Source organism: Lepisosteus platostomus, unplaced genomic scaffold, assembly GCF_059453375.1.
Source record: "Lepisosteus platostomus isolate fLepPlt1 unplaced genomic scaffold, fLepPlt1.hap1 Scaffold_78_H1, whole genome shotgun sequence".
NCBI lineage: Eukaryota > Metazoa > Chordata > Actinopteri > Semionotiformes > Lepisosteidae > Lepisosteus > Lepisosteus platostomus.
In genome coordinates, this window is record NW_028291690.1 from 238,461 (window position 1) to 250,000 (window position 11,540).

General features: G+C 43.3%; 2 non-coding genes across 2 annotated transcripts; both read right to left on the reverse strand.

The window, feature by feature from the left end:
- On the reverse strand, positions 1-142 carry LOC148631366 (U4 spliceosomal RNA). Its single transcript, XR_015934802.1, has one exon. It is a non-coding gene; the product is annotated as a U4 spliceosomal RNA (small nuclear RNA).
- A 9,887-nt stretch (positions 143-10,029) lies between these two features.
- trnag-ucc (transfer RNA glycine (anticodon UCC)) lies at positions 10,030-10,101 on the reverse strand. Its single transcript has one exon. It is a non-coding gene; the product is annotated as a tRNA-Gly (tRNA).
- Positions 10,102-11,540: the final 1,439 nt, after the last annotated feature.

Consider the following 11,540-nt stretch of genomic DNA (forward strand, 5'->3'; position numbering starts at 1 on the left):
TCTCTGACGAGACTGTCAAAAATTGCTTTCGCCGATTATATTGCAAACCGGCGGAAGCGGGGTATTGGGAAAAGTTTTCAACTAGCAATAATCGCGCCTCGGCTAAACCTCACAGGCTACGATACTGCCACTGCGCAAAGCTGACGGTTGCCAGGCAACCGCGGGGATCCTATGGAAATCGTTATCGATCGTCTCATGGCATGTCGTTGCTATAACGCTTCATATTTGTCGTCTTCTTCTTCTTCTAGCTTGAGGTTTTGAAGAATTTCATGACAGACAAGGGCTCCGTTGGGAACAAAGGGCGTTGTGAGAAAACCGTTGCTTATTTTCAGCAGCAGAAATACAACCCTTTAAATACAAGATGACAGAACAATGACGAAGGGCATGCCGGGAGGAACTCATGCACTACAGAGGAAAGGGGGCGGGCACGTACAGTTATAATAATAATAATAATAATAAACTTTATTTTATATAGCGCCTTTAAAGGTGGCTTCTCAAAGCGCTTTACAGGATGACAATAACAATAAATAAGAAGACTACAACAATAAATAAGAAAAATTTCACAAGACAGGACACAATTATAATTACAGCAATACAACAATAACAATAGAGGAGACCGTGGAAGATGGTATTAAGAAGAGCAGAGGGGTGAAGAATGGAACCAGTTAAGTAAAGGCTTTTCTGAAAAGGAGGGTTTTGAGTCTGGATTTGAAGGAGTTTAGAGAAGGTGACTCTCTAATATCCTTGGGCAAGGAGTTCCAGAGCTTGGGGGCATAGCAGGAGAAGGCCCTGTCGCCCATACAATGTAGACGGGCTTGGGGGACAGTAAGGAGGGCAGAATTTGAAGAGCGGAGGTTGCGAGGTGGGGAGTAGGGCGATAAAAGTTCAGACAGGTATTGAGGTGCCAAGCCATGTAAAGCCTTGTAGGTGAGCATGAGGATTTTAAAGTCTACGCGGAATTTGACCGGAAGCCAGTGCAAGGACTCCAGGATAGGAGTAATGTGAACACTTGCACTAGATCTGGTCAGGATTCTGGCTGCTGAATTTTGGACATACTGCAGCTTGTTCAGAGTAGATTTAGATACCCCAGGGAGCAGAGCATTGCAGTAGTCAATTCGAGAGAATACAAATATGTTGATCAGCTTTTCAGCCACAGTTAATGATAGCATAGGGCGTAGTCTTGCGATATTTCTAAGGTGAAAAAAAGATGTTTTGACAGTATGCTGTACATGTGGGTCGAATGTTAAGCCAGAATCGAATATAACCCCAAGGTTTTTCAATTTTGATTGGAGCTCAAGTACAGAGCCATCTACAGACAGGGTTACAGGACTGGCTTTGCGAAGTTGATGGGGGGTACCAATAAGCATGACTTCAGTCTTGTCACAGTTAAGATGAAGGAAGTTTTGAGTCATCCAAATTTTTATGTCAGAGATGCAATTAGATAGAATAGAGACAGCCACATCAGTGTCGGGTTTGGTATGGATGTATATTTGAGTATCGTCAGCGTAAAAATGAAAGCTGAGGCCATGTGATCTTAAAAGCTGACCAAGTGGGAACATGTAAATGCTGAAGAGCAAGGGGCCCAGTATTGAGCCCTGAGGGACACCAGACTTGACAAGACCAATTTCAGACCTGTACCCATTGAGAGAGACAAAGTGACAGCGATCAGTGAGGTAAGACTTAAACCATTTGAGGGCAGTGTCAGAGACTCCAAACACAGTCTCGAGACGAGAAAGCAAGATGTTATGGTCAACAGTGTCAAAGGCAGCACTGAGATCAAGAAGGATGAGTATGGAAAGAGAACCAGAATCAGAAGCTATTAGGAGATCGTTGGTGACTTTGACTAGGGCGGTTTCTGTGCTGTGAAGTTGACGGAAGCCAGATTGGAGGGGTTCGAAAAGGTTGTTTGTCATGAGGTGGTTATGTAACTGAAGTGTGACAGCACGTTCTAGAATTTTAGAGAGAAAGGGTAAGTTGGAGATGGGGCAAAAGTTGTTAAGATTGTCGAGAGCCATGTTAGGCTTCTTTGGCACTGGGGTAATAGCAGCAGTTTTGAGGACCGTTGGTACAATGCCGGTGCTCAAGGATTCATGTATTATATTGAGGACAATGGGACAGAGAGAAGAGAAACAGGACTGGAATAAAGTGGTGGGAATGGGATCTAAAATAGATGTGGTGGGTTTCATGCGCGTAACTAGTTTGTTTAGGGATGCTGAGTCAAGAAGAGAGAAGCTGGAGAGACGGGAACCAGAGAAGTTGGATGAGGAGGGAGGAGGTGTGGAAATTATATCCGTAGTGGAGAGAATGTGATGCCGGATGTTGTCAATCTTAGAACTAAAGAAATCTAAGAATGTGTTGCAAAGTTGTGATGAGGCAGGTAATGTGGTGGGGCAGTTTGGCTTGAGCAGTCTGTTGATGGTGGAGAAAAGATGTCTGGGAATTGTTTTGGTGATTTTCAATGATGTGAGAGAAGTAGGTGGATCTAGCAGACTCTATAGTAACCTTATAATCAGATAAGTAATCTCTCCAGGCCTGATAATGTACATTTAGGCCGGAAAGACGCCACCTACGCTTAAGTTTGCGAGAGGCTGCCTTCATGAAACGCAGATGGTCATTGTACCAGGGGGCAGGGCGAGAGAAGGAGATGGTTCGAGTTTTTAAAGGAGCAAAGGTGTCGAGGGTAGATAAAAGAGCATTGTCAAGTAACTGTATTTTGTCCTCTAGAGGGTCAGAGGAAGAGAAACAGGATAAGGAGGACAGAACAGAATTTGCAAACCTTGGGTGATCAATTGATCGCCAGTTGCGGAAATTTACAGAGCGTGAGGGGGAAGTGTTAGAAACAGGTAATTCCAGATTGAAGAGAATGGCTAAGTGGTCAGAGAGGCCTAGATCAAGGGGGGAGCAGTGGGAGACAAAGGAGTCATTTGCAATAATTAGATCTAAGGTGTGTCCTTTGTTATGTGTAGGGGTACAAACAAACTGAGCAAGGTCAAAACATCCCAAAAGAGAAAGGAAGTCTTTAGCCAGACTGGAAGAGGTTGAATCAATGTGTATATTAAAGTCCCCTAGAATAAGGATCCTTTTAAATTTAAGGGATAAGAATGAGAGAAAATCACCAAACTCACCTAAGAAGACTCCACTGGGTTTGGGTGGTCTGTAAACTGTGGCAATAATAGTAGATTGGGGGATAGAAACATTTAAAACAAGACACTCAAAAGAAGAGGGAGGAGGTATAGCTATAGGACTATAAGACGCGGAAGGTCAAAGACACCATATCCAGGAGGAACTAGTTGGTTGAACAGGAGTCCATCGTTTTGTTTGTGCCATGTTTCGGTTAAGCACAGAAGGTCCAGTTGTTTTTCTTTGATAATGTCACATAAAAGAAGAGCCTTGCTGTTAACGGAGCGGGTGTTGAGTAGCGCTGATCTGGCCAGTCTCGGGGATGCGGGGGGAAGCGGAGTGCGGTCCAGGTGCGGTAGTGAGAGGAGATTTTTTAGATCGGCGCCGGTACGTGATGGACTTACAGACGTGCGCCGAAAGGCAGGGATAGAGACTCCGCAGGCAGACGAACGAAGAGAACGGCGTCCTGTGCTGCGATGGATGTAGCGAGTCGGTCGTAAAATCCCAGTAAAACGGCAGTAATCGAATGTGTCTTTGACCAGGAAGTAGCTTTGTTTTAGTTGAAGAAGTTGCAGTGCAGTGTACCTCAGAGACATGATTGATGAAACGAGACGGGAAGGAAATCCAGAGAAGGCGGTAGCAAGAGGTGAAGGTCTTCAGTTGAGTAAGTTCACAATGCAGTGGAAGTCGCATTTGTGAATTTGTAACGTGAAGCGGATGAAAATAGATAAACTAGAAATCAGTGTAATCGAGGAGAAAAAGGGAAAAAAAAAAAAAACATAAATAAGTAGATAGAAATGAAAAACTGGTGAGAGGAGCGGCAGCCAAATGCGCCAGCGTTCCCTCTCGACCGGAACCGGAATAATAACGACCACAAGATGGAGATATTGTCCAAAGAGGCAAGAAGGGCAAAGCCGCGATAAGGAGATTGCTGTCAGAATGCACATCCGGATCCCAAACAGAATCTCTAGTAAAATATGATCATTTGTGAAACAGGCAAATGAGTGTCAGCTACAATATGATTGCTACATATCTGCATTTGTTGGTTTTTAAGGAGTAAGAGTGCAGGCGGTTTAAACCTGCGATCCAGTGTGTTGAAGTATTTCACAACACTACCCCTAGCACATCAGGAAATAAATCCTCATAATGATTATTGCCCTGGGCATGTACCAAAAAATCAGTGAGCATATACATATATCGCTGTGTTGAAGCTAGAGACACAGAATAAGTGCAAACACATCCTAAATACGGTGTTCCTGCACCTTGACCTCATCCAGAATGTAACCATTTTTGAAAGCGATTGCTGTCAGAATGCACAACTGAATCCCAAACAGAATCTCTAGTCAAATATGATCATTTGTGAAACAGGCAAATGAGTCTCTCAGGTGCCCATTGCTCATTTTCAGACACATTTATGCAATACTTTCACCATGCGTTGAGCAATAGGGATTAAAGATACCAGAGGTAAGGTTTAAAAGTGATTCTGAGGTGCAACACATCAGCGAAACAGCTAGGCATCTGAAATGCGGGGTTTGAGAGCCCTTCAGGGAACACCGTACCCTAAAGGTACCAGAAGTCCACTAGTATAAGCATTAAGTCACTGTCAGCCCTGTTGCAATGTGATTGCTACATATTTTCATTTCTTTGGTTTTTAAGGAGTAAGAGTGCAGGGGGTCTAAATCTGCGATCCAGTGTGTTGAAGTATTTCACAACACTACCTGTAGCCCGTCTGGAAATAAATCCTCATTCTGATTATTGACCTGGGCATGTACCAATAAATCACTGAGTATATATATATATCACTGTGTTGAAGCTAGAGACCTGTATGTAATAATATGATGCTAAAATGTTATTTTCACATGTAAGAAAACCGGCTCAGGGACGCCAAATATGTAATGTTGCCATAGCAAAATTAAATGTAGTGGCTCTCTGAAGGCACCAGTTCTGTAGGGTTTGGGCATTTACTGAGACAATTATTAATTGTAGCAGTAAATCACAAAGTTGATTCTTTTGATGGCTTTAGAATCCAACCATGTGACATAACTCAAACAACGCGCACACACAGGTACTAATACACGAGGATACATTTATTAATACATAAAATATGCATGTAAACCTAACAGATCTTATCGAGAGGGTTATCAGAATACAAAAGATATATATTCAGTCAGTTACGAAGTGTTACACATATCAAGAGGACATACGTTCAGTATATCATTCATTAAGACCGTTTCGTTAATGAACTTGGTTATAACTTCTACATTAGATACTCAAACAAGTACATAACTCTTAGGAATTAAATTGATATCAACTGGTTGGGATAACAATTGAATTCTCGAGCTGTAATGCATTGAAGTTGAATACTCATCCAATCTTTGGGGATTCAGATCTTCCTGCGGGCACAAAGAAACAGTTGCAGGCTGTTGCTGTCCAATCCGCGCTCTCTGGCTCCGTGCCAGGCTGTGCTGTGGGGCTTGCGACGCTGCGCTGCTGATGCTCACTGTGGGCTTTAACTAGCAAAGTTTGTGCACAGGAGAAAAGATGACTGTGGGTCCCAGCAAGTCAGGAAGAGGACCGGTTCGTTTCTGATGAAGAGCTAGTTCTGAATAGTGATTCAGCTGTCCACAGTTCCGACCTGTTCACGAGGCCTGCTGCTGGTGCTAACCTCGGGTGGATCCTCTGGTTATTCTCTGGCAACCTCCGCTCTAGACTCTTAGAACAAAGGAAAGTTCTGGCACTCGGACACACTGGCCGTTCCGTGGTTGTCCGGGCTGAGTCTCAGGATGGTCAGGAGGCGCGCTGCGAGAATGTCCTGCCCTTGGGAGCCTTCTGCTCCTGGGCCGCCCTGCCCTGGAATTCTCCTTTGAATTCCCTTTAGAATTGTCCACAGAATCCTCTGAATCCTCCCTTCTGAATCTTACTGAATCTCACAGGCTCTCTGTGTTGCCTGTTTTTACCTGGAGGAACTTCAGCTCATTGATTGGCTGAAAGTTCCATGGGCATCAGAGTCCCACGTGGGTTACTCGGCCCTACCAGTCCCTGATTGATTGATCAAGGTGAGATATGAGTCACTTAGTCCTGACACTTAGTAATGCAGTCCAGATGTCCAACTGGCACTCCCTAGACAGATAGGCGCCAATGGATGACCATTGATCATGATAGCCAGGCTTAGCTAAGTGCATCCCCCTTTGGGAGCTGTCCTAGGACCTTAAATCACCCTGCATGAATAGTCTCTCTGTGGCTGCACCACAGAGATGAACAGAGAAATGGGGCCTCATTTGGGAAGGCTCAGAACACTTAATTCTGCCTTATTAATAAGCCTCGCCGCTACACACATATATTAATATAATAAATGATTGCTTATGCTTTATAAACAAATCTAATTAAAATAAAAGCTTAAGTTTTGTATTTATCTTGTACCATAGAACATGATTTTCTTTGTATTTCAATCCCACAAAGTGTCCAAATGACGCACTACATGATATAAGGAAGATTATCACATGCATATCGGTATTATCTTTCTTACGAAAATGCATTCCTTTCATTACCTTTCACTTTTTAAAATGAACTCAAATTGTGTATAATGTAATAATTTAAGTAGAATAGATTCTAATAATATAATGATCCAGTGTGTTGCACTACTTCACTGCTTCACTGCTCTATGCCGTCTGGAAATAAATCCTCAGACTGCTTACTGCCCTGGGCATGTACCAATGAATTACAGGAGCACATCTATTTCTCACTGCGTTGAAGCAGGAGACACACAGTCTCTGCAAACACATCCTAAATACAGTGTTCCAGCACCTTTGACCTCATCCAGAACGTATCATTTCTTGAAAGGGATTGCTGTCCGAATGCACATCTGAATCCCAAACAGAATCTCTAGTAAAATACGATCATTTGTGAAACAGGCAAATGACTGTCTCAGGGGCCCATTCCTCATTGTCAGACATATGTATGCAATGCTTTCACCGTGCATTGAGCAATAGGGATTAAAAACACAGCAGGTAAGGTTAGATGTCATGTTCTATGATCATTTCTTTCAGCATTAGGGACTAAATATACTAAACGTATGATACTAAAATGTTATTTTCACATATATTAATGTAATAAATGATTGCTTATGCTTTATAAATAAATCTAATTAAAATAAAAGCTTAAGTTTTGTATTTATCTTGTCCCATAGAACATGGTTTTCTTTGTATTTCAAGCCCACAAAGTGTCCTTTGATCTCTATTCTGTGGTAATCCACGATGACCCCGTTCTTCAGGTGATTCATCATGTCCTCCCTCGCCTGTTGAGAGGCCACCTGATCTCTTCTGCCGTGGCGTGCTTCATACACGCCCTCTTGAAGTGAGCAGGAAGCTGATCAAAAGTATTCAGGCACATCTTGCACACCAGGGGAATCCTCGCGGGTTTCCTTTGAAAATAAATAATACCATCTGTGTATAGAAACAAGCTAAGACTTATTTCTTAAATTATCCTTAAAATTCTCTCTCATAGTTTGAGCATAATGATTTTATTGCATTTATATAAGAATTGCTCATTGCTCCTAAATAAATAATGGTCTCAGTCACAGACTTTCCAATAGAAGCCATTGTGGAGTTCAGCAACTGCAGGTCCTAGAAGGGGGGGAGGAATTTTAAAAGAGAAATTGAATTACAATACAGAAGGAATGGCTGAGGGTTCACTGAAATGTATAAATATACAAATTCCAAAGACTGAGTCCATTTCTACTTTTCATTTTCAGTATAAGAAAAAAAAAACTATCTTCCAAAGCATCATAAAATTGTCCCTTCTTCCAGACCCTACTTCTCTCTTGTAGTAGTACAGCAGACCTTTCCAGGTGAGCAGATCACAGAGTCCGAAATGAGCTTCCTCCATCAAGCAAAGTACCTGAACATGACTCTGTCTTCATAAAAGCGCCCCTGTAATAAAGAAATTAAATCCAAAATCAAGAGGGCAGTTGCCTACTGAAATACAAGAAGTCATCAATTTTAACCTAGCAACACATTAAAGGCTGCATCTATACAAGTGCGATTCTAGAAATGCTCACCAGATTACGTTTTAAGAAGGAACTGCGCCTCAGGTTCCGCCGAGATCTTAACTCGGATGGCAGGATTCAGAGTCCGGAGTGTGGACTGATGGCGAACGGAGGGTCCACATACTGTGGATCCCTCAGTGATCTTCCGCGTATTCAAACCGCCAGCGTGTGACTCCCCTGTCCCTGTGACCTCATTGCTCTGCTCTCTCCTCTGTGCAGCCGAGCCCGACTCACGGTAAAGTGAAAAAAAAGATGCCCTCAACGTGAGATTTACTCTGGAGCGAGGATAGATGTTACCTTTTTATCATTGAACAGGATGTATGTGATGTGGCGACTAGGTTCAATTTTGTATCCTCTTTAAAAGATTAAGGACTGGGGTGAGCGTGATTTACCACCCTTTCAGCTAAGAACCCGACTTGCGCACCGTTTAAGCTGCATAGACTCGGTCGTTTAACTCTTCTCCGTTAGCAGGGTTAAGGTTAAAGAAAAAAAAATAGCTGACTCCTTTTTTTTGCCAGCCGCTAGCGCTGATTAGCAAGGCTTGTATTTCATGTTTTGCAAGTTGCATCCATTTTAAGTAAAACAAGTCGCGTTAAAGACAGGAAATGAATACTTGCATTTAATTAGGTCTAGCCGTAGGCGGGGATCTCCTGTTTACTAGACAGGCGCTTTAACCAACTAAGCCACGGCGCCCCGGGAGTGTTGTCCTTTTGCAGCCACTTGGACACACCACTCAGACACATCTGCATTCGGTGTGTGCTCCGCCTGCTCGCTGAGCAAGTTGCCACCTTTACATACAATAGCAACATCGACACCAAGAGAAAGGATGACAAATGGCTTTTATCTGGAACTTTTCATGTCCAAGGAGCTCAATGTGCTTTCTGTGTACAACAGGGCCACTGAACTCCACACTGGCCACTGAACAACAGCAGTGGCTTGCTGGCTTGACATCTCCCAAGGAAAATGTTGAAATCACATGTGGAACAGGAAAATGACCCTCGAGTACGTGGGGGAAAAAAGAAAAAGATCATCTGGAGCGCGCCAACCCATGTCCGGACAGCCCAGTTTCATCGACAAGGTGGCTGAGTGGTTAAGGTGATGGACTGCTAATCCATTGTGCTCTGCAGGCATGGGTTCGAATCCCCTTCTCATCGCTCTCCATGTCTGACACGTGTGCCTGTTCGACATCGGCCCTCCTGTTGTTTGCTCCGGTGCTAGAGCCATACATTTTCTAGCAGTGGCTGAACATGGTATAGTAGGCCAACGTCGGTATCGAGCAGTGACAGTAACAGTACTTACTGCGCCCCATAAGAAATCGTTTGTCCCTGTTCAAAAGAGATTGTGCGATGTCCTGCGGCGTTCGTAAAGCAAACCTTTGACAGTTTGAAAAGAGGAATTTATTCTGCTTCCTGTGCGTGCAGTAGTTACAAAGTTGAACGTCTTTACACGATCTGCTGCAGTTTTCAGTGGGCGGGCTTTGTCAGATGGCTTGAAAAAACGCACTGTGTTTCGGCTCGGGAAACATCATGAGCAGTGTCCTGCATGTTTTCTGTGTATAGCTGTCTTTTAACGCATACAGAATTCATTCGAAATCATTGATTTCTCCAATTAACAAGGGTCCCTTTTTGAACCTGCGAGAAGCATTCTTTCAATGTAACAGATTTACTCCGGGGAAAGCCAGCATGACATTGAGAGTAGCTCAAGCTTTCAGCACCCGTATCGGACTGCGTGTATGCAGACACCGCTCAGAATCCCCTGTAAGATTCTCCCTCAATTCCGTTTTTCAGTGCTTTAGCTCTTTCAAAAGGCTGCGCTTTGCTAGTCACAATCCAAGGCTCATGACAGCATTTGAAAAGATTCGCCACTGCGTTGGCCAGGAATCGAACCCGGGTCAACTGCTTGGAAGGTAGCTATGCTCACCACTATACCACCAACGCACACCCACAGGAAGCCTGCAGGACACCACCAGAGAATGCTTTTTTTAATTTTTTTTATTAAACATAGAATTTACAAATACAAATACAACAAGAGGATCAGAGTCATGTACAAGAGAAAAAAAACGCAGCAGAAAAAAGCATTTAACTACCAGAGGTAATTAAGTAATTATGTGATCAAATTGTATATTTTACACGTATCATATTTTCCTTGCTTTAATATTTCTCAATTATTTATAAACTTTAGTTTCAACATGCATGCGTTTCCTGTAAAAAATAAAACTCAGCACACAGTTTTTCTTTTAACAACATTTCGAGTACCTCTGGCATTCATGAAAAAGACATACACAAAAGCAAATAACTAACTCTAAGACTGTCTAAACTATTGAGTTTTTCAAAGAACCAGAACTATAACAGTCCTTAACACTTAACTACACCATTCCAAACTAACACTAAAGAAACACTAGTATATACTGGTATAACAAATATAACCAAACATAATCATTAACTGAGCAGTCACTGGGAGCAAATCTCCTTCCCGTCCACAAAGGCCCTCGCTCCCACAAAGTAGGCTCTCCTCCCCTCTCTTCTGGCAGCTTCAACCTGGGGCCACAGCTGGTTCCTGGTGCTCCTGTCCGCGGCAGACAGGTCCTCTGCAAACCTCAGTTTGTTCCCATTCAAATACTCATTCCCCCTCGCCGCTCGCCACAGCATGTCCCTCGCCGTCCTCTTGGTGAACTGTATTATAATCGATCTGGGGCGCACTTGCCCAGACATGTTCGCTCTCCCGAGCCTGTGAACAAAGTCAATGGCCGATATTACGTCCTCCTGGTCCGGCAGGGTCCTTTTACAGATACCCTTCACTGTTGCAACAAGGTCCTTATCATGTTCCTCTTTAACTCCAAATAATTTTAAATTCCATCATCGACGGTATCTATCTACATCGTTCACTTTCAATTCAAGTTCTTTAATATGCTTTTCTTGTTTGGTATTTACTTGTTTAAGAACTTTTACTTCACTCTTTAAGTCTTCAACCTCTTTAAACACACAGTCCATGGACTTTTTAAGACTTTCGATTGCGACTGTATTAGATCAAATCATTTCCTTCAGCTCACCCATGCTCTGTGCCATCATGTTGAAGATGTTGGTCTGGAGCTCCTCCAGCGTCAGGTCGCCCCTTCCTCTCTTGGCTGCCGGGGTTTTCACAGGTGTGCTGGGCAGGGACTCCGGCTCTTCCTCTGGCAGCTGAGTCTCACTTGGGCTGCGAACGCTCGCGTACGAGCGCATCTCCAGCACTCTTTCCACGTCCCCTCCAGCTGCTTCACTTTTCCCTTTAGTTGCCATCAATTTTCTTGTAGTGCTATACATATACGATTGAGGTTTCTTAGACTTCTCCTTCGAAGACCCAGCACTCTCTTTTCTTTTCCCAGTGTTACTCATAT